The 25,362-nt window shown below is 39.3% G+C and overlaps 1 pseudogene; it reads right to left on the reverse strand.

Moving 5' to 3' along the window:
* Positions 1 to 1,031: 1,031 nt before the first annotated feature.
* On the reverse strand, positions 1,032 to 21,608 carry LOC122674744 (annotated as a pseudogene).
* Positions 21,609 to 25,362: the final 3,754 nt, after the last annotated feature.

Here is a 25,362-nt window from a genome sequence, read left to right on the forward strand (position 1 = left end):
ATGAGCAAATATTTCAGCAGAAAAGAAAAAGAAGCTGTAAAACCACACACATAGAATAAGGCAGGATTTCTACCATGTTGACAACCTAGGGAGTAGATATGTTGAGACCAGTGTATATACTTAAGAAAAAGATACAATCACAAATTCTTAAGAAAATTCTCTCCAAATCCTTGGAGGAAGCCTTTAGTAAAGAAGCAGTGTGTGTTTTGTCCTGTTGTAGCTTGTTTTTTCCCAGCAGAAAGTGAAATCAAGGGAAAGGCATGTGATACTAGATTACAAAATGTGAGCTCCAGGTTCAGAAAAACCTGAATGACTCTTATTTACAAAATAGTGACCATGAAGAGACAAACTAAGCTCTCCAACCTATAAACTGTGACCTTTAACTGCTGCTTCTTCCAGGGGTTCTTAAATGGTTAATGGGATTACCTGGTGAACGGTAGAGACTGAATCTCTGTTACACCTACATCTAATCTCTTTGCAGGGAAGTAAGCTTAGAAATGAATCTCAGTGCATTTGTCTATGGTGGAATCGATTGTTCCTACAGTAGAGCTGCTGACAGTAGATACTAATGTTGTTGAGAACTTGCATGGGCCAGGCATCATGGACTCATCTGATCCTCACACTCCAGGAGACAGGGCTCTGTAACTCCATGACACAGATGAGGAAATGATGACAGGGAGCTCAAAGAGCTGTCTGAGATCACACCTGGAGTCAGGCTTGTGAGACCCTAGCATAGGTCTGAGCACACGCAGTGCAAGTCATGCTGTGTTATATTGTCTCTATCTGAATGCCCCAAACCAATGGTTCTGCATCTGGTGACTCTGAAACAGAAGGAACGTGGGCGCCTTTGTTAGGCTCCTCTTGGACCGGCTCCCCCGGTCCTCTTGGAGCCAGTGCCCCAGAGAAAGCACCATAACCACCATCTCAGTGAAAGACCTAGAAATGTGGTGTTACCCATTATTACAATCAGCGCTGAATTTGATACTCACCTTGGTTAGATTTCATGAAATTAAAGTACACAGACAAAAGGGGACTTGTGATTCTTTTTCATTTATTGTGCATGTTATGAAAATCTAAGTACAGAATTCGAGCAGCAAAGCTGACTTCTCCAGGGTGTGTGACAGGGAGGGGCAGGGTCGTGGTCTGGGTGGAGGGGTGGGGGGAGGAGACAGGGAGCTGCCCACAGTGTGGCTCAGGAGTTGAAAGGACTTGGGGGCGGGACAATGATGACATCACAGATACATACACATCTGAACTGAGCTCACTCAAAACAAAAAGCAAGCAGAGAATTTCTGGGACTGGAGATGATGAAGGAACGTTGACCTCTCGGTAGCCCTCTCTGTCACGAGATCTTTCCGTCACAGCAGATAGATGCCTGTTCTCCTAAACACACGGGACGTGATGATGACAAAGTAGACTGTGCTTATGAGAAGGAGTAAGAGGTAGGTGTAATAGGCAGAGGTGTTTATGAGCTGCAGCTCCAGGGTACCTAGGAGCAGTCATTTTGGTTAGTTTCAAGTGTTCTTTTGAGAGGAGAGGACATATTCACGAAAGTGGTCACAATGATTTATTTCTGGTGATCTGCAAACAAGTGGCACCCCTGTACCGCCAAACCCAAAGAAAACAGATGCAACCACCACGAGCTCCACCACCATCAGAACAACTCGGAATCTAGTTGACAATTCAAGTCGATCAACACCCTCAGCTAAATGCAACAGAACCTTTCAAAATATTAAAAAGCAAGGTTGTGTTTTTAAAGAATGAGTCCAAATGGGAAAAATATTTGTGATAAATAGCATTTTGCATTTTTTGTCCCATCACATCTCTGAGTAATAATAACAGGAGATGTTTGTTAACCCCTAACCAAATGTCAAACACTTATTCTGAGAGCTTTGCATCTTATTTAATCTTATTTAAGGTTTCAAATAACCTATGAGGTTATCACTTTCAAACCCCTTTTACCAGTAAACTAAGGACAGAGAGAAATAATTTTCTTGGTGCCACACATTTAGAAAGAACCAGAAATCATATTTCAATCCCAGCAACCTGAATCTGAGCCAAGGTATTCTTAGCTGCTCTGTAGTCCTGCATCTGCATGTGCAATAAATATCCCAGACATCAAAGTCAAGCATAAATAGCAAGTTGAATTGCTGATGTGCAAGCATCTGAGCCATTACATGTTGTGCACCAATGTGATTCCTATGAAGGGGATAAACCAGGGAAATCTGGCTGTGACACAGTGAGGTGGGAGGAAGGTTTTAGTAAAGAGAACTTTGTACAAAATGGAAGAGAGTGGTTAGTCCAAAATCCCCGAAACCTTAGGAGCTCATGCCTCAGTCACCTGTCTTTCTTAGATATCTAACCTCATGCCCTTGATGTTATAGGATAATTGCACTTAATCTCCTTTGAAGTTTTGCAAGAAATATATGATGTTAAGAAGCAATTAACAATGATACTGGGCCTGACTTGCTACTGAATAGAACACAGGGCTGAGTTTCTTCCTGTATAAGTTTCCCTTTTCTATGCTTTACCTTCATGGAGTCAGAACTCCAGAATCACTAGCATGTGGTGTGGAAAGGATCTCAGGAGCGGACATGCTCATAACTCATGGCCCTGAGTCAGGTCAGGTGTTAGCTGAGTTCTGGGCCCCCTGACACACTGGGAATGGAGGAGGGATCGGCAGGACCATTGCCAGTGCTTCCAGATTCACTGAGAACCTTCGTGTAGGGAGAAGGGGCCACCAACTAGTACTGATCCTGCGCCAGCTAAATGGATACCCTTTGGAGACATTCCACATGGACAATCTTTGTAGTAACAGAGTTGGGTGCAATCGTTCCCTACTGACAGAAGAGGGCACTATTGCCTAGAAATAGAAGTAATGTACCCACGTTTGTGCAACTAATACTAAAAGAACTGGGGTTAACGTCCTGTCTGTGATAGTCAGAAATTCATGCACTTATCCCCTGCCCATGGGTCCACCCTGTCTCAGGGCCTCGGTTTTAGGATTCTTGCTCTACATCTTAGAGATGGAATAGAGAACTAGAACTGAGTAAGTGTCCTCAGATCTAGCTGTGTTGCTTGCTACAAGGGATTTAAGTAATTTTGGCTCGTGGCCCTCATTGAAAAATTACGGGAAAATGTTGCACCACCTCATAGGAGTGTTATGATGAATAAACAAAATATGCACATAAGATACAGCACAACGCCTTGTGTATATCAAGTTCTCAGCAAATGTCAGTTCATGTATTAGTTACCAGCAAGGGCTAAAACTTAAAAAAAGTCTAGAAGCAACTTGATATCAAGTTTCTCCAGTTATTACAAACAAAATCTACACAACTGAGTGAAGCCCACTGTTGAAATAATTTGGGAGCCTATCAGTGCATCCTCTCATTTAGAGTCATCTTACACCAAAACCAGCATTTAATGTGTTAAGATGACTCTTCAGGAATGATGGACTTACTTGAAATATGCAGTCTCTTCTGCAATATCCAGACATTTTGTTTTTTCTACCTTAAACCAAGGAAGTTCAAAAGTTAAGTTTACCCAGGGGGAAAAAAGTACTCTAACATGACACAAAGGCAAAGACAAAACTTACTGCTTTCACCTTCCAGACACGATTTTGTAGAATTAGTATCAGCAGTGACTTCTAGAAGGAAGGAGAGCAGGCATTAATCAAATGTATTGTCAATCATTCATATACATTATTAGACAGTGGCACATATGTGATTAACTATGTGTGTGTTAATATGCATGTGTATATAATAGAAGATCTGCTAACACAGACAGAAGAGATACTCTGATTAAATGTATGAACACCATAGTTTCAGGAATAATTGACTTTTTCTTAACACTAACCAAGGAAGTTCAGGAGGTAATTGATCAGGTAAAAATTCATGCTTTCTAAAATATATGTATTATACATATTATTTATATATATGTATACAATAACTTTTCTACTATGCTTGATAAAGGCTTGATAAGAACATTAAAAAAAACAAAGAAGAGATGGAGAAATTGGAAAACATAAACTAAATGAAATGGGAGCACTGAATATGAAATTAAAAAAGTGAAACAAACTAGATAAAAGTAAAAGATCCTCAAATAGTCCAGTTGTTTTTAAACGTGGTTGCTTATTAGAAACATATCTGGAGCTCTGGCAAAAAAAAAAAGCAATACCTGGGCATTTGTATTTTTCAAAAAATTCCAAGATAATTCTAATACGCATCTGGATTTTAAAAAGTGATTACAGATTTTTCTATTAAATGGTAGTTTTGGTGATATAGAATTCTATTATTTTCCTGTTGACCAGTCACAATACAACGGTATTAAATGAGTAATAGTTAATGTTAGTGTTAGTCACTCAGTTGCGTCTGACTCTTCGCGACCCCATGGACTATAGCCTGCCAGGTTCCTCTGTCCATAGGATTTTCTGGGAAAGAACACTGGAGTGGGTTGCCATTTCATAATCACAATAGTGAAAGATGCTTATCACAACAAATAGCCAAACAAAAAATAAAAGATAATTACAACTGCAAGCCATAATGGGAACATGATTAACCTAACAATATAAAATAATTACGTACAGTTTGGGGGGACAAGCAGAGTGACATGGTAAATGGAGGTGCATACATGCACAGGTCTTCATCTGCCCAGCCAATCTGAATTATGACATTTTGATTTCATTTGTTTGACTTAGTTTGAATAGAATGCTAGATTTCTAACTTAAAAAAATAGGTATGCAACAAGAAACAAATGTTTACTATTTAGCACAAGGAGCTACAGTCACTGTCTTGTAATAACCTATAACAGAAAATAATTTCAAGTGTACTATATGTGTATAACTGAATGACAAAAAAAATTCTACCTTTAGAAGTTTGGTAATGTTTATCTTTTCGTCAGTTTTTCTAAATGGCCTATGGATATCTAATAACAATGTATGAGATACAAAATGTTAAATATATTTGTATAGGATATAAGATTAATATAAATTAATATAAATAGAAATCTATTATATTTAAATTATTAACGACATCATTCAAGATACTCCCATCTTTATTTTTTCTGTGCTTGATAAAATATTCTCAGAGAAATGTTAATATGTCTATTATGATGATGTGCTTTTTTCTTTTCCCTTATATTTCTTCTGATTATTGCTTTAGGTATCTTTGTTTCTTTGTTGTTAGGTGTCTAACTGTTCATGATGTCTATTTTCTTTGTGAATTGTACCTTTTTTTGTATCATTTAAAAAAATTTTTTCCTGTTTTTTGAATTGCATCATTCAAAATAGTCATCTTTGTTACATTTAAAAATAAATGACATTTTTTAGAAACGTAATTGATCAGGAGGGGAAAAAGTGCTATAGGATGTCTTAAAGGCAAACATAAGCAAAACTTACCACTTTTATCTTTCAGACAAGCTTTTTTAGAACCAGTACCTGTAGCTTCTAAAAGCAAAGGAAGCAAGTATTAATCAATTGTCCACACCCATTATTTTACAGTGCATGCATATATATGTTTAATATGGTGTCTGTGTATATATAATACATATATGTATATAATCTATTGACAGATGACAGTAGAGATGATCAGTAAAACTCTAACAATGATGAGCCCCACAATTTCAGATAATTGATCTTTTCCACTTTAAACCAGAGAAGTTCAAAAGATAAATAGATCAGGAAGAAAGAAAGACTAAAGCATGACATAAAGGCAAATCTGTATAAAAACTTACCACTTTCATCGGTCAAACAATCATCTGGAGGCTCAGTAGTAGGGGGCTCAGTAGTAGGAGGCTCAGTAGTAGGAGGCTCAGTAGTAGGGGGCTCAGTAGTAGGGGGCTCAGTAGTAGGAGGCTCAGTAGTAGGGGGCTCGGTAGTAGGAGGCTCGGTAGTAGGGGGCTCGGTAGTAGGGGGCTCGGTAGTAGGAGGCTCAGTAGTAGGGGGCTCAGTAGTAGGGGGCTCAGTAGTAGGAGGCTCAGTAGTAGGGGGCTCAGTAGTAGGGGGCTCGGTAGTAGGGGGCTCGGTAGTAGGAGGCTCGGTAGTAGGGGGCTCGGTAGTAGGGGGCTCGGTAGTAGGAGGCTCGGTAGTAGGGGGCTCGGTAGTAGGGGGCTCGGTAGTAGGAGGCTCGGTAGTAGGGGGCTCGGTAGTAGGGGGCTCGGTAGTAGGAGGCTCGGTAGTAGGGGGCTCGGTAGTAGGAGGCTCGGTAGTAGGAGTCTCAGTAGTAGGGGGCTCAGTAGTAGGGGGCTCAGTAATAGGGGGCTCAGTAGTAGGGGGCTCAGTAGTAGGGGGCTCAGTAATAGGAGGCTCAGTAGTAGGGGGCTCAGTAGTAGGAGTCTCAGTAGTAGGGGGCTCAGTAGTAGGGGGCTCAGTAGTAAGGGGCTCAGTAGTAGGGGCCTCAGTAGTAGGGGGCTCAGTAGTAGGGGGCTCAGTAGTAGGGGGCTCAGTAGTAGGAGGCTCAGTAGTAGGAGTCTCAGTAGTAGGGGGCTCAGTAGTAGGGGGCTCAGTAATAGGAGGCTCATTAGTAGGGGGCTCAGTAGTAGGAGTCTCAGTAGTAGGGGGCTCAGTAGTAGGGGGCTCAGTAGTAGGGGGCTCCGTAGTAGGAGGCTCAGTAGTAAGGGGCTCAGTAGTAGGGGCCTCAGTAGTAGGGGGCTCAGTAGTAGGAGGCTCAGTAGTAGGGGGCTCAGTAGTAGGGGGCTCAGTAGTAGGGACAACTGCGGAGACAACTACAAGAAATGAGAAAAAGTATTAGTGAATTATCTGTGCCCATTATTCGATGCTGTGAGTGTGTTTCTGCAATAAAGAATCCACCGGCAGTGCAGGAGTCACAGGAGACACAGCTTCAGTGCCTGGGTTGGGAAGATCCCCTGGAGGAGGGCACAGCAACCCACTCTGATATTCCTGCCTGGAGAATCCCAGGGACAGAGAAGCCTGGTGGGCCACAGTCCAGGGGTTGCAAAGATTTGGACACGACTGAAGCAACTTTGCATGCATGCACATGTGTTTATACGTGTGTGTATATTGTAATGTATATGTATGTGCAATACATATATATATACATGTATATATATACACATATAAAACCTGCTGACAGAGAGACAGTAATAAAAAACATGAGCCCTACAATTCCAAAAATAGTTGGTCTGATTCTATGGAATTCATAGTTTTAATTCATATATGATTTTCTACACATGAAAATGTTGAAGTTCATGAAGGCTACATTTTTCTTTCTACCATCACTGGAGGGTATTACCCAAGGGCATCTTGTCTTTCTTCTGTATTCATAGCTCCTAGGGCTGTGTTTGCTACAAAGTAGGTGTTTGAGAAATACTTGTTGCAAAGACAAATCATCAGAAAAAGTGGCTACTCTGCATGGTCAGCACTCACTGCCGAGGTGAAGAGTTGCTACCCAGTCTAATTCATCTAGTCCGAGTCCACCAAGGAAATCCCACATTTGAAAGTCTGGCTCAGGCAAACTTGCTGTCTAAGCAAAGGAAAGCAGCCACACCTTTCCAAATCATGCACATCCCCTGATTTTCTGCATTTGTGGTGTTTGTGGGCATAATGAAAACAGTATTAATTAGGCTAGTAGCCAGAGAGTGACTATAACTTGCTTAAGTACTTCACATGTATTATCTTCTTTAATCCTCCAGTGACACTGAGTGGGTTGTATTTTGGAGGATTCCATGTTGCAAAGAGGAAATAAGGATCAGACAGAAAGTGACTGGCAGAGAGTTGTACCAGTGGTACCAGTGATGGCAGAGCCAGGATTCAAAGGATCATCGTGGGAGATTAAGTGAGACAGGGCCTGTGGAAAGTACCTTGTAAAATAAGCCACGGAAATAAAGAGAAATTAACCTATAAACAATATAATTCCACTACTATAGACACTAAAAGCATCTTCTTTTCTAGATATCTTAATTATTCTTATCAATGACCTTTCTTTTTCTTATTATAAGAACTCAACACTTCAGTGCAATTCCAGATACAGAAAGATCCAGATATGGAAAAACAGGCCAAATCACATTTATAGTTCTGTGACTTGATAGAAACTGACATGAATAAAGTAAAAAATAAATAAAAAGACAGTCATACAAGTAGAAATTTTTTAAAAAAGATAATGGACTATTGGATGGAGGAAAACAAAGTAACAATGGTTGTTTTATTTATCCCTTTTCTCCTGGATGTGTTCTTGTTCATACAGATTTGGTTCTGATAAGCCATTTTATGCCCTCAATGAGGTCTTTTTTCAGTAAGCTCTGAAAGAAGTAAACACTTACCTTCTTTTATTGAAGGAAAAATAATCTCTTGATCAATTCCTCCTATATTTTTCATGTGTTTGACAACACATACATGTTGTTTATCCATAGAGTTTTTGGTCACGGTCAGCCAGCTCAACTTCATGTATGTGTCTTTGGTCTTCATGGTATTTCCCTGCTGGGATGGCAGAACTCTGTTGCTATTTTTTACTTTCCAAGAAACTGTAATAACATCAGGGAAAAATTTCTCCAGGAGACAAAGATATGTTCCAGCATTATCATGGTTGACTTCAGCAATTGAAGGAAGAAAAATTTTGGGCTTGGGGGAAGTGTCTGCAGCAAGGTTTCTCTCTGTAAGGGAATATGGAATAGTAATTAAGAAGAATGGTTAAAGAAACACCAACATGCTGTGGCTTGGAAAAACCTAGTGAGTAGTAAAAGAACAAAAGGCTACTGCTCACTGTGGCCTTTCATCCAGGTGCTTAGTACTGTTTTATTTTCAATGGCAAGAGCAGTTCAAGTCTTCACGGAACTTGCCCAAAGTCACGGCTGTTAAGTAGCAGAACTGGATTATACCTTGACCTTCATTTTTTCTCCATATGCAGAGATGGGGTGCATCTTGTGTGCGTGCCAAGTCGCTTCAGTCATGTCCGACTTTTTATGACCTAATGACTATAGCCTGCCTGTCTCCTCTGTCCATGGGATTATGACTTTTAAATACCCCATATAAATACCCCACATCAAGACTTCCAACATTCATGAACATGTTTACTGTTGAATCCATGCCTCCTACAGCAGAAATGAGGAGTCCCAATCACTGGACTGCCAGGGAAGTCCCCAATTAATTTTTTAAAAAATCTCTTTTGTTCTATAATACTGGAGCCTGTTTTGAAGTGGATGGGTGGGTGGTGGGAATAGGGATGGTGGGGGCAACTGGGTAACTGATGGTTTCTGTACTGGTAAAATCTTTGCTAGCTTCTAACCTACTTCCCTTTCCCATCCTGTGTTTTGCAATTTATGCTCTCTTTGTTCAAATAACACATTCTCATATTCTGCAGCTCTGTGGAATCTCAGTCTTCATTTAACTGATTCTGAAATGAGCCATAAAAATAAATACCCAGAGAAAATTTATCAGTTTTACAAAATAATATAGTTACTTTTGAGAATGGGAATCAACACCCATGTGTACTTGACATGTATACTATGAAGTTGAACTTTGAGCTCCAGATGTGGATCCCATGGCCAATTCTGAAGTAATGAGATTCTCTTTATTTCTAATTTCATATGACCTCTCGATTTTATACCTGAACCACTCCAGATTTTGGAGTAGAGCAGCATGCTATTTACAGTGCCTTGATTGCATAACAGTATTTCCAAAACTTCTATTAAAAATGTATTATTAATCACAAACTCCTAATTTGGGATTAGCAGATACACACTACTGTATATAAAACAGATAAATAATAAGAACCTACTATGTAGAACAGAGAGGTATGTTAAATATCTTGTAATAATCTTTAATGGAAAAGAACCTGAAAAATAATACGCACACACAAAAAACTGAATCACTTTGGTGTATACCTGAAACTTACCCAACATTGTGAACTAACTATACTTTCATGTAAAAAAATGTATTTTCAGAAAGGCTCTTATACTAAACTTATCAAGTAATCTACTTAGAATTTTCCTAAATTCATAAAATGCTCACCAAAAGCACATTTTATTTTGGAGTTTCAACTGAAGTTTCAGCTTGAGTAATAATACACAAGATTCTGGCTCTCGGCGTTTTCCCTATAATTTGAATTTGCCCCCTAAGGCTGCTGAACTGCTTTACTGCCACCATTTTCCTTTTTTCACCAGCTGCATAAAGTATATTTCCTGACAAGGGATCGAACCTGCGCCACCTGCATTGGAAGGTGGTCTTAATCATTGGACCACTGGGAAAGTCCTTCGTGAGGAAATACCTTAAGAAGGGAGAAACTGGACTTCTCATCTGAGAAGGAAAGAAAATTCTTGAGAACATCTGCCTGTGCAGCAAAGTTCCAGGTTTTTCTGCTAAATGAGTAAGCAGACAGTGTTGATTTTTCACTCATGCTGTAAATAAAGTTGGGTTGAAATGTGCTATTTTAATTTTATACATCTTGCTTTTAGTACAAGTTGTATTTTATACATTATAAAAGCAAGACACTGTGTATTTCTCCAACCAGATACTTTGTTGATAGTGATTTAGGTCTTCCCTCTTTTTTCCCTCTCATTTTTCTTTTATAAACTAAATAATTGGGGCTCTTTCATACTTAAATAAGAATTTTTAATTCATGAGATTTCTATCTATATTTAATTGACCTCACTTCTTGATCATTTTCTTTATAAATTAAAACTTTTTTCTGATAAGTATGAGCATGAAGCCCAAGCTTACTGGTTATATATTTTAGAGCCAATAAATGTTGTTGTTAGAAATGACATCAATTAAATTAAAGGATTAAGATTTAAAGCACATAGAACGGCAGGACATATAAAAAATAAACATATTTTAATCTCATTTTTTTTCTTGCCATGTAAACCAAAGTCTGCTAAAGAGAGACAGCTACCTTCCAATTCAATTTTATGTGTGTGAGGGAACCATAAGATAGCTTTCCATTTGAGGCGTTAACAGTACAGCTGCATCCTCCGAAGAATTTCAATTCATCAATAATTTGGCTGCCAACACTCTCCCTCTTGGGTGCAATTTTCCCTTTACATTGGAATAAACACCAATCCAATATGTATGACGTGTTAGCCAACAAAACATATGGTGCGGAGTCATGTCCAATTCTTTGTGACCCCATGGACTGTAGCCCACCTGGCTCCTCTGTCCACGGGCTTATCCAGAAAGGAATACCAATGCATTAGACAATGTGCTAAATAGTTCATCACACTATCTCATTTAATTCTCATACAACCCCTGCTGGATAATACTGTTGTACTATCTTACAGATTAGGAGACTGAGTCCAGAGAATAACTTCCATGTTCACATATGCAGTTAGTGGTGGATCGGAAGTTCTAGGTCAGCCTGACTCCAAAGCCCACTTTCTTTGGAAACACCCCCTTCAGCATCAGAAAAGGAGACATGTTAACTCATAAAACTTACCTGTAATGACAAACTTCAACCCCGGGCCAAATACTTTCATGATAATTATGTACATTATACATGAGCCCTTTATAGAAGTCCACACAGACACGAAGCCAAATTTTATTACAATATTTGTACAATGTTGTCTATGCTTTCCTTTACAATGTGAATTTGTTGTAAAATCTCTCCTAAATCTCTACATTTAATTCGCATTCACATTCCCATTTTTGCTAAATATTATTCCTATTTAATTGTTTCTTACCTTCCCTCTATTACCTTGAAAAAAAATTATATTCTTCTGACACCTACCTGTGACAATGAGTTTTGCTCCAACATTGAAGTTTTTTATGTAACTATTCCACAGTGATTCAAGTCGTATCAAAAACTTTAGACTAATTAGCTTCTCTGATTTCTTTAAATTCTAGTAGAACTATGATGACTTAGAATTCAAGACACTAAGATTCTGGTCCTAGTTCATCTTGCTCCTAACAAGCTCTGTGGTTGAGCAAATAAAGTAAACTAATGCCTTGGGTACCTTATTTATTTGAAAATGACGGTGCTACTATTAAGTCAAGTGAACATCCTTATTAGTGTTTTGGTGAGCTTAAAATGAAACAAGATCTGAAAAGTCATTTGAATAAAAATTATATAGAGGTAAGAGATTATAAATATTACTATGTTATTGTTGACATTATTATTAGCATTTTTATTTGTGATAATTGTGGTCCAACATGACATTTTAATATCATGGGAGCAAATCTTGCCTATCTGATGGGAATTCAGTATCTGGGGTTTACAAGTAGATCCATAGCAACTGATGACTTGTTTGCATTCCTCTGTGTTTTGACATGTCTGGGATTCTCCAAGCCCGTATCACAGCTCTTCACACACCCAGATAATAGGCAGTCATTTATTTTGTCATATTTGCTGCATTTCCAGGGTGAACAAAATCAAAGGGAACATTGTCTAAAGTCTAATGTATACAGCCAGTATATGGAACTTCACTTCTGTTGTCCGCAACAAATGGCTTTTCCCCAACAATAACACAATCTATGGGCATCTCAAGATTTTACCAGAAATTTCAGCTTCAAATTGACTTCTATCCAGTTCATGCCCAAAGTTCAGCTTGCAGCTCCAGGTATGGGCCTTAGGACAAATGACCACAAAAATGGCAGGATGCCTGGCACTCAAATCCTCCGTTGTTAAGTTGCATCGCTTCACTGCCTGCCTCATCTTATCAGCTGAGGGTCACCATTCATGAATGACATTACATTTTGGTGTCCATTGCATTGATGCATTGGGAGTATAAACATATTTGTTTGAAGACCATTTCTTCCATTTGTAAACTGGATATTGAAGGCAATGTCCCCTTTTTACTTCATTTTCCTACTAAAGACTCCCACATTGAAGTTCTTTTCTCTAATTTTGTGGTGCGAAAACATATTTGAAAATTTGGTGTGCTATTTTAGTCAGTTAATATAGGGTATCTATTCCACTATATTTTTCTTGCTTTCTTATTTCTTGTTTTTAATTCACTTCTTTTGGATTGAGACAGAACTGACATATATTCTGAATGTTTAATAAATGCACATTCATGTGACTTACATGATCTTTCAGAGGGAAAGAGATATCGTTTCAGTGCTATGATTAAAAAGCAAGAGCATTGTTTTCACATGTGAGTAGCAATACAAAGTATGAGCTATTACTAATAGTTACAGAATCCAGGTCAGGCTACAGAAGGGTAAATATTCAGGATATAAAAACATGACTTGATGTTTCAAATATCACATAATAATCCAGTCCTCTTACTTTGACAAATCTCTACTGGTTCCCAAACTTTGCCACAGTAGCTAGTCATGTGACTTTAGGCAAGTAACTAAACTTCTCTAAACCTCAGTTTCTTTATCTATAAAATGGGAATGAAAGGATTACTGGTGAGGAAAGTATAAGGCATTGAAACTACATATCATGGTGTCTATCCTTCAGTAAATATTAACTAATATTAAAATTCTCTTTAATGGCATGGTTTGAGGCCATTTTATCAAAATCTTCCACCAAACAAAAGGTATGCTTTTTATAAGCAATAACTATTACACCAAGCTCAACAATCCGAGACGTCCTACTTCTGCAGCCATGGCCCATAGAAGACAGGTCTCAATTAAACCAAAATCTAGAATGCTTTTCCACTAGAATAGAAGTTGTTTGGTGTTGAGACTCTTTCTGTGTCTTGTTCACCCTTCTGTCTGCAGCTCCCAGCACAGAAACTGTCCTCAATAAATATTTGCTGAGAGAATGAAAGAGCAAAGGAGAATGCCCAGCCATGAAGACACTTTCGTGAACTTTGGAGCTGAAATGGCTCATTGAGCTCACAAACTGGTCCATGTCCAGACAATTTCACAAGAGATGAGATAGTTTGAATTTCAGATAATCTCAGCCTCCCTCTAAGAGGCTAGAGTAATAAGAAGTGAGATTTATCAATGTTGTGTAATCATTTACTGAAAGAATTTTCTTCCACTGCTCTTAGGGATGAGATGAAAATCAGTAATACTGGTTTTGCAGGGGATTCAGGAGCACAGTATTTTATCTCAAGATATAGAGAAGAGATAGTAAGAAAAGTGTTTCTCACTTAATTGATTAAAAGCAAAGGAACTCAAACTAATAACTTATACCAATGTGATGATATAATATGCTATTTATGTTAGAATATAGAAAGATAAACGAAGCAATAAGACAGACATGGTCTTCAGAATACTTTACTATCTAGCCTGAGTCTATTTTGTGTGTGTTTCCTAGAACACAAATTTCAACCGCTTACAAGCAGGGACAAGAAGAAACCATTTACAAAGTGGTTTAGTTTCCATATAGAGTGACCAATAGCTGTAAAACTACTGTTTAGATGCTGAGACCAGGACTGTGGCAGCCAGATCAGGGAGACCCCAAGTTGTTTCTACAAAGCATCTAACAGTATTTTATGACTACAGTAAAAATAGAAAAATGATACTTACCAGGAGGAGTTACTATGATGATAGCTCCTTCTCCAAATATCTTCTTCCAGCCTGAGCTGTCACGATGGTAAAAGCTCCTACAATAATCCAGCTTCTTCTGCCTTTATAAAGTGACTAGAAGTCAAAAAACTTCATACTGGCAGTTTGATCTTCTGAATTCTTTTGGAAGTCCTTGGATATAGGTTTCACAGCATCCAATGTTTTATACGTTTTCCTCAGATTTGTTGTTATTATTTAGTCGCTAGGATGTGTCCGACTCCTTTGCAACCCCTTGGACTGTAGCCCGCCATGGGATTTCCCAGGGAAGAATACTGGAGTGGGTTGCCATTTCCTTCTCCAGGGAATCTTCCCGACTCAGGGATCCACTGGGGAAGCCACTTTCCTCAGGTAAATGGACTCAAATATCTGCTTTCCAAGGAGTAGTAATCACAGAAAACGCTGATGAAAGATGATAAGTATAAAAACAGGAAAAGACCACATCACTGGCACCAACTGGTTAACCACCTGGTTTTCTAAATTTCCAGGAACGGTATTTAAAGAATCAAGACTCTTTTTTATTTCTAGGTGTTCATTTCTGTTGAAACTGCTCAGAGTTTGCATCGGTTGAAAGGCCATTCTCTTCTCACAAACACCAGGGCTGTTTAGCGATATGGGAATGTATTGCTAAAAGGAGGAATACCTTCAGTAACTGCAAATGCAAATACCCCATCAGCCATCACACGTGTACTTGAGAAATGTGAACAAAGCTCTCCATTCATTGGGCAACACAATTCTTTACCAAGGTAAAGGGAAATGAGAAAATAAGTCCTGTGATGACTTATTTAATATTATTTTTCCTAGGATAAAGGAAGATATTTGCCGAATTCTCTCTCCATTGAAATAATACTTTCTTTAAACTAAAACTTGAAAACAATATCCATTTCTCTGATAGTCAAAAGAAGTCTCTTGGTGGATATTCTGTAATTTCAAGCCACTCATCTTGGGGCAGGGGGAAAGAAATTGCCAGAAGCAGCTGAGTACTCCTCTGAGCACAGATGAGATGTCCATCTGCCAGGACCAGACAGGATAGGCTCTTACTATCCCCATGTCTACTCCAGATGCACTTGTTCATGGTCTAAGTCCCGTGAGCAATCAGTTCCTCTGCCCCAAGGATGAAAGGAAGAGGAGGTCATGTTGGGCAACTGTCCATTCACAGGAGCTCAGCTCACAGTTCCAACACAATGGGAGGGGATGAGAGATTCAGATGCCAATTATATTTAGATAGTTTTTCTTTTTTTTTTTTAAATTGAGAGTTCATGGGAATTTCCTGGCAGTGCAGTGGTTAGAACTCTGCACGTTTACTGCTTTTACTGGGCTCAATCTCTGGCTGGGGAAATAAGATCTCATGATCCACAGAATGTCCACACAAAAAAATGGAGAATCCTAAGTTGTTAGTACTTGGGGCTGTCATATACCCTTTGCCACTATTGTAGCCATGAATGATGTCCCCTCAGTTCCTTTCTGAAAACTTGTCCTCTGATTTTCCTTATTCCAAGATCATGAGCAGAATTATCGGGAGCTTTAGGAATTGTCTGTTTTTCAAAATGCTTGAAAGATTTAAGCAATAAAATGCAAAAGAGTAACTAAGGAGTTATGCAATTATTAAGTTTTATTAAATATAAGAACAATAAGAAGAAAGAATATAAGGTTTTACTAAAGGGCATAAAATTAAGCCTGCATAAATGGAGAGATATATCATATTCATGAAAGAAAAGCTCAATGTCATAAACATGCAAACTCTTCTTAAAATCATGTGTATAAATAGACTAATTCCAATGAGACTTAAGGTAACATTTTATTTTTTTGTTCCTTGTTGTAAAGATTGGGGGTGAGCTAGTTATATTTATTTTAAATTGATATAAAGAGTAAATATGAAATAATTTTAAAAATTTTATTAACCCTTATTGCAAAGTTACTGACGTAACATGATAATGGAGTAAGAATACTGAAACATGAATAAAATGCAAATCCTCCAAGCATATATTAATATAAAAATATAATTAAGGCATTTTTAGTTGTGGGGAAATGATAGATTGTCTTAAAATTAGTTATGAACTATTAATTGTATGTTGGAAGAAAAAATAGCTCTCTATCAAACACCATAAAAGTTAGGTTTGTATTAAAAGGCATCTAAAAGTGTGAGTTATAAAGAACAAAGAATGAAAGTCACTCAGTCGGGTCCGACTCTTGCGACCCTGTGGACTGTAGCACACGAGGTTCCTCTATCCATGGGATTCTCCAGGCAAGAATACTGGAGTGGGTTGCCATTTCCTTCTCCAGGGGATCCTCCTGACCCAGGAATCAAACCTGAGCCTCCTGCATTGCAGGAACATTCTTTACTGACTAAGCTATGAGTAGGAGACTAACTGAGTCCTTGGGCAGAAAAGCTTGGAATGTGAAGAGGACAGGAGACACCTTTATTTAATGTTTAATTTTTAAGATGGAGAAATTTGGAGAATTTTTTCTCTCTTTCTTAAGTTGAAGTGTAGTTGATTTACAGTTTGTGCCAATCTCTGCTGTATAGCAAAGTGACTCGGTTTTACACATATATGTGTTTTTTTTTTTTTTTCAACATTGTTTTCCATTATGATTCATCCCAGGATATTAGATGTAGTTCCTTGTGCAATACAGTAGGATCTTGTTGTTTATCCATTCTAAGTGTAATAGTTTACATCTACCAACTCCAAATTCCTAGTTCATCCCTCTTCTCCTCTTCCCCCCTGTCGGCAACCTCAAGTCTGATCTCTATGTCTATGAGTCTGTTTCTGTTTCATAGATTTATTTGTGTCATAGTTTAGATTCCACATATAAGTAATATCATATGGTATTTGTCTTTCTTTTTCTGACTTACTTCACTCAATATGATAATCTCTAGTTGTATCCATGTTGCTGCAAATAGCAGTGTTTTGTTCTTTTTATGGCTAAGTAGTATTCCATCATAGATATGTACCACATCTTCCTTATCCATTCATCTGTCAATGGATATTTAGGCTGTTTCCATGTTCTGGTTGTTGTGAACAGTGCTTCTATGAATATAGGGGGTGCATGTACCTATTCGAATGACTGTTTTGTCCTGGTATATGCCCTGGAGTGGGGTTGCTAGGTCGTACGGTAATTCTATTTTTGATTTTCTGAGAAACCTCCATACTGTTTTTCATAGTGGTTGCACCACTTTACATTCCCACTGACAGTGTATTAAGATTCCCTTTTCTTCACACCCTTTCCAGCATTTATTATTTGTAGACATTTTAATGATAGCCATTCTGACTGGTATGAAGTTGCACCTTGTCGTGGATTTGATTTGCATTTCTCTAATAATTAGTGATGTTGGGCATCTTTTCACGTGCCTACTGGCCATCTGTATGTCTTCTTTGGGGAAATGTCTATTAAGGTATTCAACTCACTTTGCCTCTGGATTGTATGTTTTTTGTTATTGTTGTGTGATCTTTCACATATTTTGGAAATTAAGCCCTTGTCATGACATCATTTGTAAATAGTTTCTCTAATTCTATTGGTTGTCTTTTAATTTTTTTATGGTTTATTTTGACATGAAATAGCTTGTAAGTTTGACTAGGTCCCATTTGTTTATATTTGTTTGTATTTCTATCACCTTCGTAGACTGACCTAAGAAAACATTGGTATGAGTTATGTCAGAGATTGTTTTGCCTATGCTCTCTTCTAGGACAGTTATGGTGTCATGTTTTATGTTTAAATCTTTAAGCCACTATGAGTTTATTTTTGTGTGTGGTGTGAGGGTGTGTTCTGACTTTATTGGTTTATGTGCAGCTGTCTAACTTGCCCAGCACCACTTGCTGAAGAGATCTTTCCCCCCTGTTTTTATATTCTTGATGGAGAACTTGTACTTTTTACAACATTTCTAGGAATGTATCTATTTCTTCTAGGCAGTCTATTTTCTTGCCATGTACTGAGTAACTATTTGTAGTAATGAGTTATTGCCGTTTATATTTTGGTGGTATCAGCTGTTAACTTCTTCTAATTTCATGTCTAATTTTGTATCTTTGAGTTCTCTCTCTCTCTTCTTTTTTCCTGATGAGTTTGGCTACACCATTTGTTTGTATTTTCAAATAACCAGCTCTTAGTGTATTGATCTCTCCCATGATGTTTTTAGTCTATTTTATTTTGCTCTGATTTTTATTCTCTTTCATTTACCCTTGGTTTTATTTGTTCTTTTTTCCAATTCTTTTAGGTGTAAGATTAGGTTGTTTGCTTAAGGTTTTTCTTGTCTCTTGAGGCAGGCTTGTATCACTATAAACTTCTCTCTTAGAACAGCTTTTGCTGTAAACCTCAGATTTTTTTATGGTGTTTTCCTGTTTTCATTGTCTTCAAGTATTTTTGATTTCCTCTGATTTCTTCAGTCACACACGGGTTGCATATAGCATACTGCTTATCCTACATGTGCTTTTGTTTCTTGTACATACACGGTGTCTCTACCTCTAGCTGTGTCCTTAGAGAAATTGACCTGTATAAGCAGAGACAGAGAATGGAAACTGAGGGAGAGATCATAAGGGTTCTGTGAGTACATGGAAAAGTAGTTACCACAAAATGCAAAGAAAAGCAGTGATATAATAATGCATTAGTCAGTAATTGGGGGAGAAATTGGATCTACACATTCAGATTGCTACCTTATGCCCATACACAAAAATTCAAATTAAAGTGGATCAAGGAATCAAATGTGCAGAACAAAGTCTTAACACCATTGGAAAAGTATAAATGAAGAGATATTTATGCTTCAGGCTTTCCTAAAGCTGCAAATAGTTATAATATGTGGTTGCTGATACAGTAGAGCAAGCTAAAGGCAGTGCATTTACTGTCCAATTCCTTGCTGTCTGCAGTCACAGAACTAAGAAGCTTTGACTTGTGGTGTGAGACTGGTTTTTTTTTGATTGCGAGATTCTGATGGAGAAATGTGATGACCTGAAGAGCAGCAGCACCCGTTATGCAACAAGACTGATGGGGCTTTGGGGTTGGGGATAAGACCATGAATACTGTTCTCGTAGGCATTCCTGTGGTGGTGCAGCAAGACTTACAAATCAATCTGAAGAAGAATCAGCAGGAGCCTAACAAAAAATGCACATTTTCAGCCTTCATTCCATGATTCTGATTCACTGTGTTGAGTGCCACCCAGAACAAGCACTTTTATTCCAATTCAGGCGCTTCTGATGCAGGTGGTGCATGGACCACAGTTTGAGAAACACTGTTCTAGAAGCTCAGACACTGGTACAAATTTGGAGGAACCAATACACAAAAGACCGTATACATGTGAGCTGGCATTTCTGTATTTCAATATTAATTTTGCTTCCTTAAACCTAGCCCAGTAAGGCAGCCACAATCCTTGGCTATATGACTTTTCAATTAAAATATATACCATTCATTGATTTGTTCACCTGAAGTGTTCTTTAATTTTAATTTTTGAGAAAATTATGATCTGATAAGTCTCATTCTAGTTTGGCACTTGGCCTTGTTAATGGTAGGGAGTGGAGGTAGAAAGCAGCTTTGGCTTTACTTGTTTAAGACAGTTCTGGCTGTGGGCTGAACTTCAACAGAGGGTATAAGTAGAATACAACAATGGGGCTTCCCTCGTAGCTCAGTTGGTAAAGAATCTACCTCCTACCTGCAGGAGACCTGAGTTCAATTCCTGGCTCTGGAAGATCCCCTGGAGAAGGAAATGGCAACCCACTCCAATATTCTTGCCTGGAGAATTCTTGCCGTGGACAGAGGAGCCTGGCAAGCTACAGTCCAAGGGGTCTCAAGAGCTGGACACGACTTAGCGACTAAACCACCAACCACCACCACCTAAAACAATCACTTTTTCCCCTACACTTTCACTAGGTCAACCATGCCCTAGCTGATTATGTAAGAGAAATATAAGTTTGTCCAAAAGATAAATTGGATAACAGCTTGAGGTTCAAGAAGTCTGAGTTTTCATTCCATTATTTCTCATTCTTCACACTCCTGGATAATAAAGATGCCCATTCCCAGCCATTTTCTCTGGATAATCATCAGGTGAATGGTTCAGTATTATCTAGCCTTTCCATTTTCGTCTCCTAAATATCTCCCCTAACAGATAATCCTAGGTTCTCTGTCTTTCCTAAAGAGAAAATAATATAAACTCTACCAGCTTCTGGGAGAGCTGAGAATATGCTGCCTGCCAGACTGCTTGCCTACAGACTGGAGATGGAGGTCTGTTTTTAGGAGAAACTATGGCTATTGTGGGGAGGGAGAAGGTGGCCGTGGAATATAAAGTTTGATTCATGGGCATTGCGTTCAGAGTTTTTCTTTGTTCAGAGTAAAAAGAAATTGGGGAGGAAGTGAAGAAGCTGCTGATATCAGGGCTGTGATTCGCAGCCACAAGCAAAATTTCCAGTGCAGTGTACAGGAAGTCTGAACCAATGTGCTTATTCCAGATGACACAGTAGTATATGCCGGAATCACTTTCTTTCAGATTTAGGATTGCAAATGCATAGCGCCTTTCTGTGCGCTTATAAACATGGTATTTTTCTCCACTGATTCCTGATTCAAACACAGGCTTTGAGTTGTAGCTGTTGTAGTAGAGAAGGCGTTGGGGGGCCGTCCCCTCCTCATGTTTGTACAAGTGGATATAGGTGGCCCCTTGTGTAAGATCACAGGTGAACGAAGCAGTCTCCCCAGTCCCCCTAGTAATTAACTTAAAGTTGGAAGATACCTGCATGACTGCAATGGGAAAAGCAACAAAAAATAATGAGGAAGAGGAAGCACCAATTTCTTGGTACGACCCTCTCCCCACCGCCCCCCACCCCTTGCCACGAAAAAACAGAAAAAATTCCACGAGCATCCAGGCAACACACTTACCGGGAGCCAGGACAACCAGAAGCAGCGCTGCGGCCCGCATCCGGCCCGGGCAGTGAGCTAGACTGGGATTCCGAGCAGAAGTGACAGGCAGAGAAGTCAGGGAGGATCTCTCTTAAAGACCACCAGGCTGATCCCAGGCTGATCCTCCTCCCCTCCTCCTGGGGAGGAGCCCGCCTTGTGCACTGTTGGTGGGGATGTAAATTGGTGTAATCGCTATGAAAAATGGTATGGAAGTTTCCCCAAGAAGTTAAAAATGAAACTACCACATGATCCAACAATTCTACTTCTGAGTGTTAATCCATAGAAAACAAAAACACTAAGAGATACCTGCACCCCTATGTTCACTGTTTATAACAGCCAAGGCACGGAAGCAACCTAAGTGCCTGTCAACAGAAGAATAAAGTACCTGTGGTGCATACACACACACACACACACACACACACACATACACACATGCATATAATACCATTATGTGCCCCTAATTATGTCATGGGTTTAGACAGCTCTCCCAATGGCTTTACAGCTCTGCCTCTGGACCAGTTCTTTCTCTACCATCCTGTTTCTCTACCTCCCTCTGTCCATCTCTCTGCACAGATCTTCTCTATTTCCTATCACTACCCCACCCTTGTACGCTCTCTTTCTTTCCAGCTCTGACTTTCTTCCCTCTCTTTCTCTTCATCTCTCCTCTGTTTTACAGTTTCCTTCCTCATCTCTATTTCTGTCACTTTCTGTCTCTCTTCTTGCCTATCTCTACCACCTGTCTTTCCTTTTCTATTTCTCTATTTATATTTCTTATTGATTTGACTTCTCTCTCCCTCCCTCTCCATTTTCTCTCATGATCATTCTAACTACTTTAAATTTTCTGTTATTCCCACATTTCTAAATAAAGATGACTTAGTTCGTTTTGTTTATTGTAGCCAGAATGTCTCCATGTCAGGCACGATTTAATTACAAACCCTAATTTCTGAGGGCGGCAAGGGCAGCAATCCCGGGAGGTGGTACCGTCCTTGTCTCCACTTACACGGAGGCAGAGAGACTGAGGGTGGGTGACTGGTCCAGGGTCCCACAGCTGGCAGGGGCAGAGCTGGGACTTAGATGCCCCATCTGTACCGGCATCCACTCTGGTCCACACCGGATGGTCATCTCTCGAGTGTGTTGGAGCTTCTGAGATGACAGGTGTGGTCCAGTCACAGCAGTCGGGCTCCACGTGCCTCCAGGTCAGGGCACATTGTTCAGTCCCTTCAAATCATCAAAGGAAACATTTCAACCTCACTAATATGAGCAAGTAAACAGTCAATTGTAAAAGCCGTAACTCTGCTTAATTATTTAACCACAGAAGGGAAAGAGTAGATCTTAAAACTTCATCTTAAAAGAAAAAAAGATTCTGTGCCTACATTCAGTGAGGGATGTTGACTTAGCGTGGTGACCATTTCAAAATATATACAAATATTGAATCGTTGTGTTGTGTAACTGAGCCTAATGTAATATTTTATGCCAATTTTATTTTTAAAAATACATTTTTTTTAAAAGAAAGGAAAAGTAGTGGACTGAATGGAGTAGTTGGGGGCCCTGCTATAGGGACAGACAGGATGGCAGAGGCAGCCATAGTCTTTGCAAACAGAGGCCTTGCCTGTATCAGTGTTTCCAACACGCTTCGTCCTCTTTTCCACAGCAGTGTTCAGACATAAAGCAAAAATGTGGGTGTGTGAATAGTAGATCCTTTTCTAAAAATACTTTATAATAAACTCTTGAGTGACCTCAACCATGGTCTCTTCAGTGTCACCGCTCATGTTTGTCACATAAGCTCATGTTTGGTACATAAGCTTTGTTATAAAAACACAGAGTAAAATGTAGCTTTTTGCCTTTTCATGTTACACCTCAAATATTTGATGTGTTCTGTCTTTTTCTGCATGGAAAGACCCTTCACTGAAAGTCATCAGATGGGGTCTCCTTTTTTGAAAGTTGAAATGAAGACACCCACTGATGATGTTATTGAATGGCTAATAAAGTATTTATTGTATTACCTCACAGACACGGTACCATATTCACATACATTAAAGTCTTGCCTGCTCATGGCTCGTATGATAGTGTCATGAAGTAAAGTGAAAGTCATTTGGTCCTGTTCAACTCTTTGCGACCCCATGGACTGTAGCCTGACAGGCTCCTCTGTCCAGGGGATTTTCCAGGCAAGAATATTGGAGTGGATAGCCATTCCCTCCTCCAGGGGATCTTCCCAACCCAGGGATCGAACCCAGGTCTCTCTCATTGCAGGTGGATTCTTCCATTTGAGCCACCAGGGAAACCTTGGACCCCCTATATTCAGTGAGACTGTCTGATCTCTTAATGAAAAGTTACAGAAGTCTTGTGCTGTCTTTCTAATCAAAAGACCTCTTAATATATTGGAATGTCATTACATTGTAAGCAAAATCTCCATTTTGATTTGCAGAATGGAATTTTTTGTTTCATGTCTCAGATTTCTTTAGTATTTTGTCAACATCCTACATTTCTCTTCTATTTTTAGCTCATGAACATGCAATATATGTACAACTGTAAAAAGTAATAAAACTGAACATATCAAAATGGTTAGTTTTATTTTTCTTGTTTTGCATTGTGTATTTGGCCTAAAGTATTAGAATTACAACAGGAAGACAAGATGGATCATGAATACATATAAAAAATACCCTTTTGTATTATGTATCATGAAATAATCACTTTCTCTTGACATATCGCCTAAAATAGTCTGAGTAATCTTATTTTGAACCAACTCTATGAAATCATTCTCCCTTGTGTTTAGCTAGTTTGAATTAAAATGAACTCAATTATATTATGAGTTGTTTTGTTAAACAGGAACTTTCAACTCAATGCTTCATGGGAAGACAGTGTTATCTCTCAGTTTCGTTTTATTATTCATTGTCATTCAAGAAAAATCCAACCTTGTGTGATGGAAATGGTGCTGGTTTGGGTGGAAACTGGCCACCCAAATCTAATCAGCTCCATCTGTGCTTGGTCTAAGAATGGGCCACAGAACTGAGGTACAGCTGGAGGCTCCCTGGGAGTCTGGGGCCTCCCCAGGGGGAGCTTCTTATATGGAAAGAGGGGGAGAGGGAGCTCCAGGGTCTGGCCATGGACTAAAACCTCAAGACTTCAGTGGTGTCACCACAAAGAGAATATCCTGTGTCGGGAGTGAACCTGCGTCTACACCACGACCATAGCTGGGGCCTGAGTCAGACATCAGTGTATGACTTTAATCTGAGAAGAAGCTCTCCCCTGATGCTTGGGCTGGATGAGAAGGATGTGACCAGTCCTCCTAGGAGGGTAAAGACCTCATGTTGGCTCTCAGATTTTCCTTTAAAAAGATCCATTAGAGAAAATAGAAAAATTATACATTTATTTTTATCTCCTATACTATGAATCAAACATTATTTTATGCCTATGCCTTTTATAGAAATACACAGACAAACATAGAAATGAGGGGCATACTTGTTAATATAGTTACCTAATAGAAAATACGGTTAAACAAGAGACAAGAGGAATGAGGATATGACTTGAACGTGCAGTGAGGTCCGACTGTGTGAGCTGAAGCCTTGACTTTAGCCATGGAGCCCTGCTTCCCTCTGGGGCTGGATGGGTGGAGTGCAGGGCATGGACTCCTACTCTGGACTTGCTGGGTTGGTGGGGACAGCTGCTCTTCACGCTCACATTGCTGAGCAACCCTCTGCTATTCACTCATCACACTGTCATCTGATGTTAGTGCCCCTAGTAAGCCTTGCTTGGGTTGACTCTGAAGTAATTTTGTCCTTTTGGGGGGATTTAGATGGCTCAGTGTATGAGATTTCATTGCACAGATGAGGTTAGGGCCTCCATATCTCTGTTCTTATGAGGAAGAAAGCATCTCACATCTGTCCACACAGCTTGGTTCAGGGATCGGGTCTTGTGTCACCCCATCTGCACTGAGAAAATGAATCAAGATGTACCAGCCTCAGTAAGTCACAGACCATGGAAGACCACGGCTGACTGGTGGAACGTCAGGGACGACCTTAGTGCTGCAAGGAGTCCTCTCTGCTCTTTCCCTCAGGGCCGTGAGCATGGTTGAAGGTGCAGCATCT

This window comes from Cervus elaphus, chromosome 18, assembly GCF_910594005.1.
Source record: "Cervus elaphus chromosome 18, mCerEla1.1, whole genome shotgun sequence".
In the NCBI taxonomy this organism is placed as follows: Eukaryota; Metazoa; Chordata; class Mammalia; order Artiodactyla; family Cervidae; genus Cervus; species Cervus elaphus.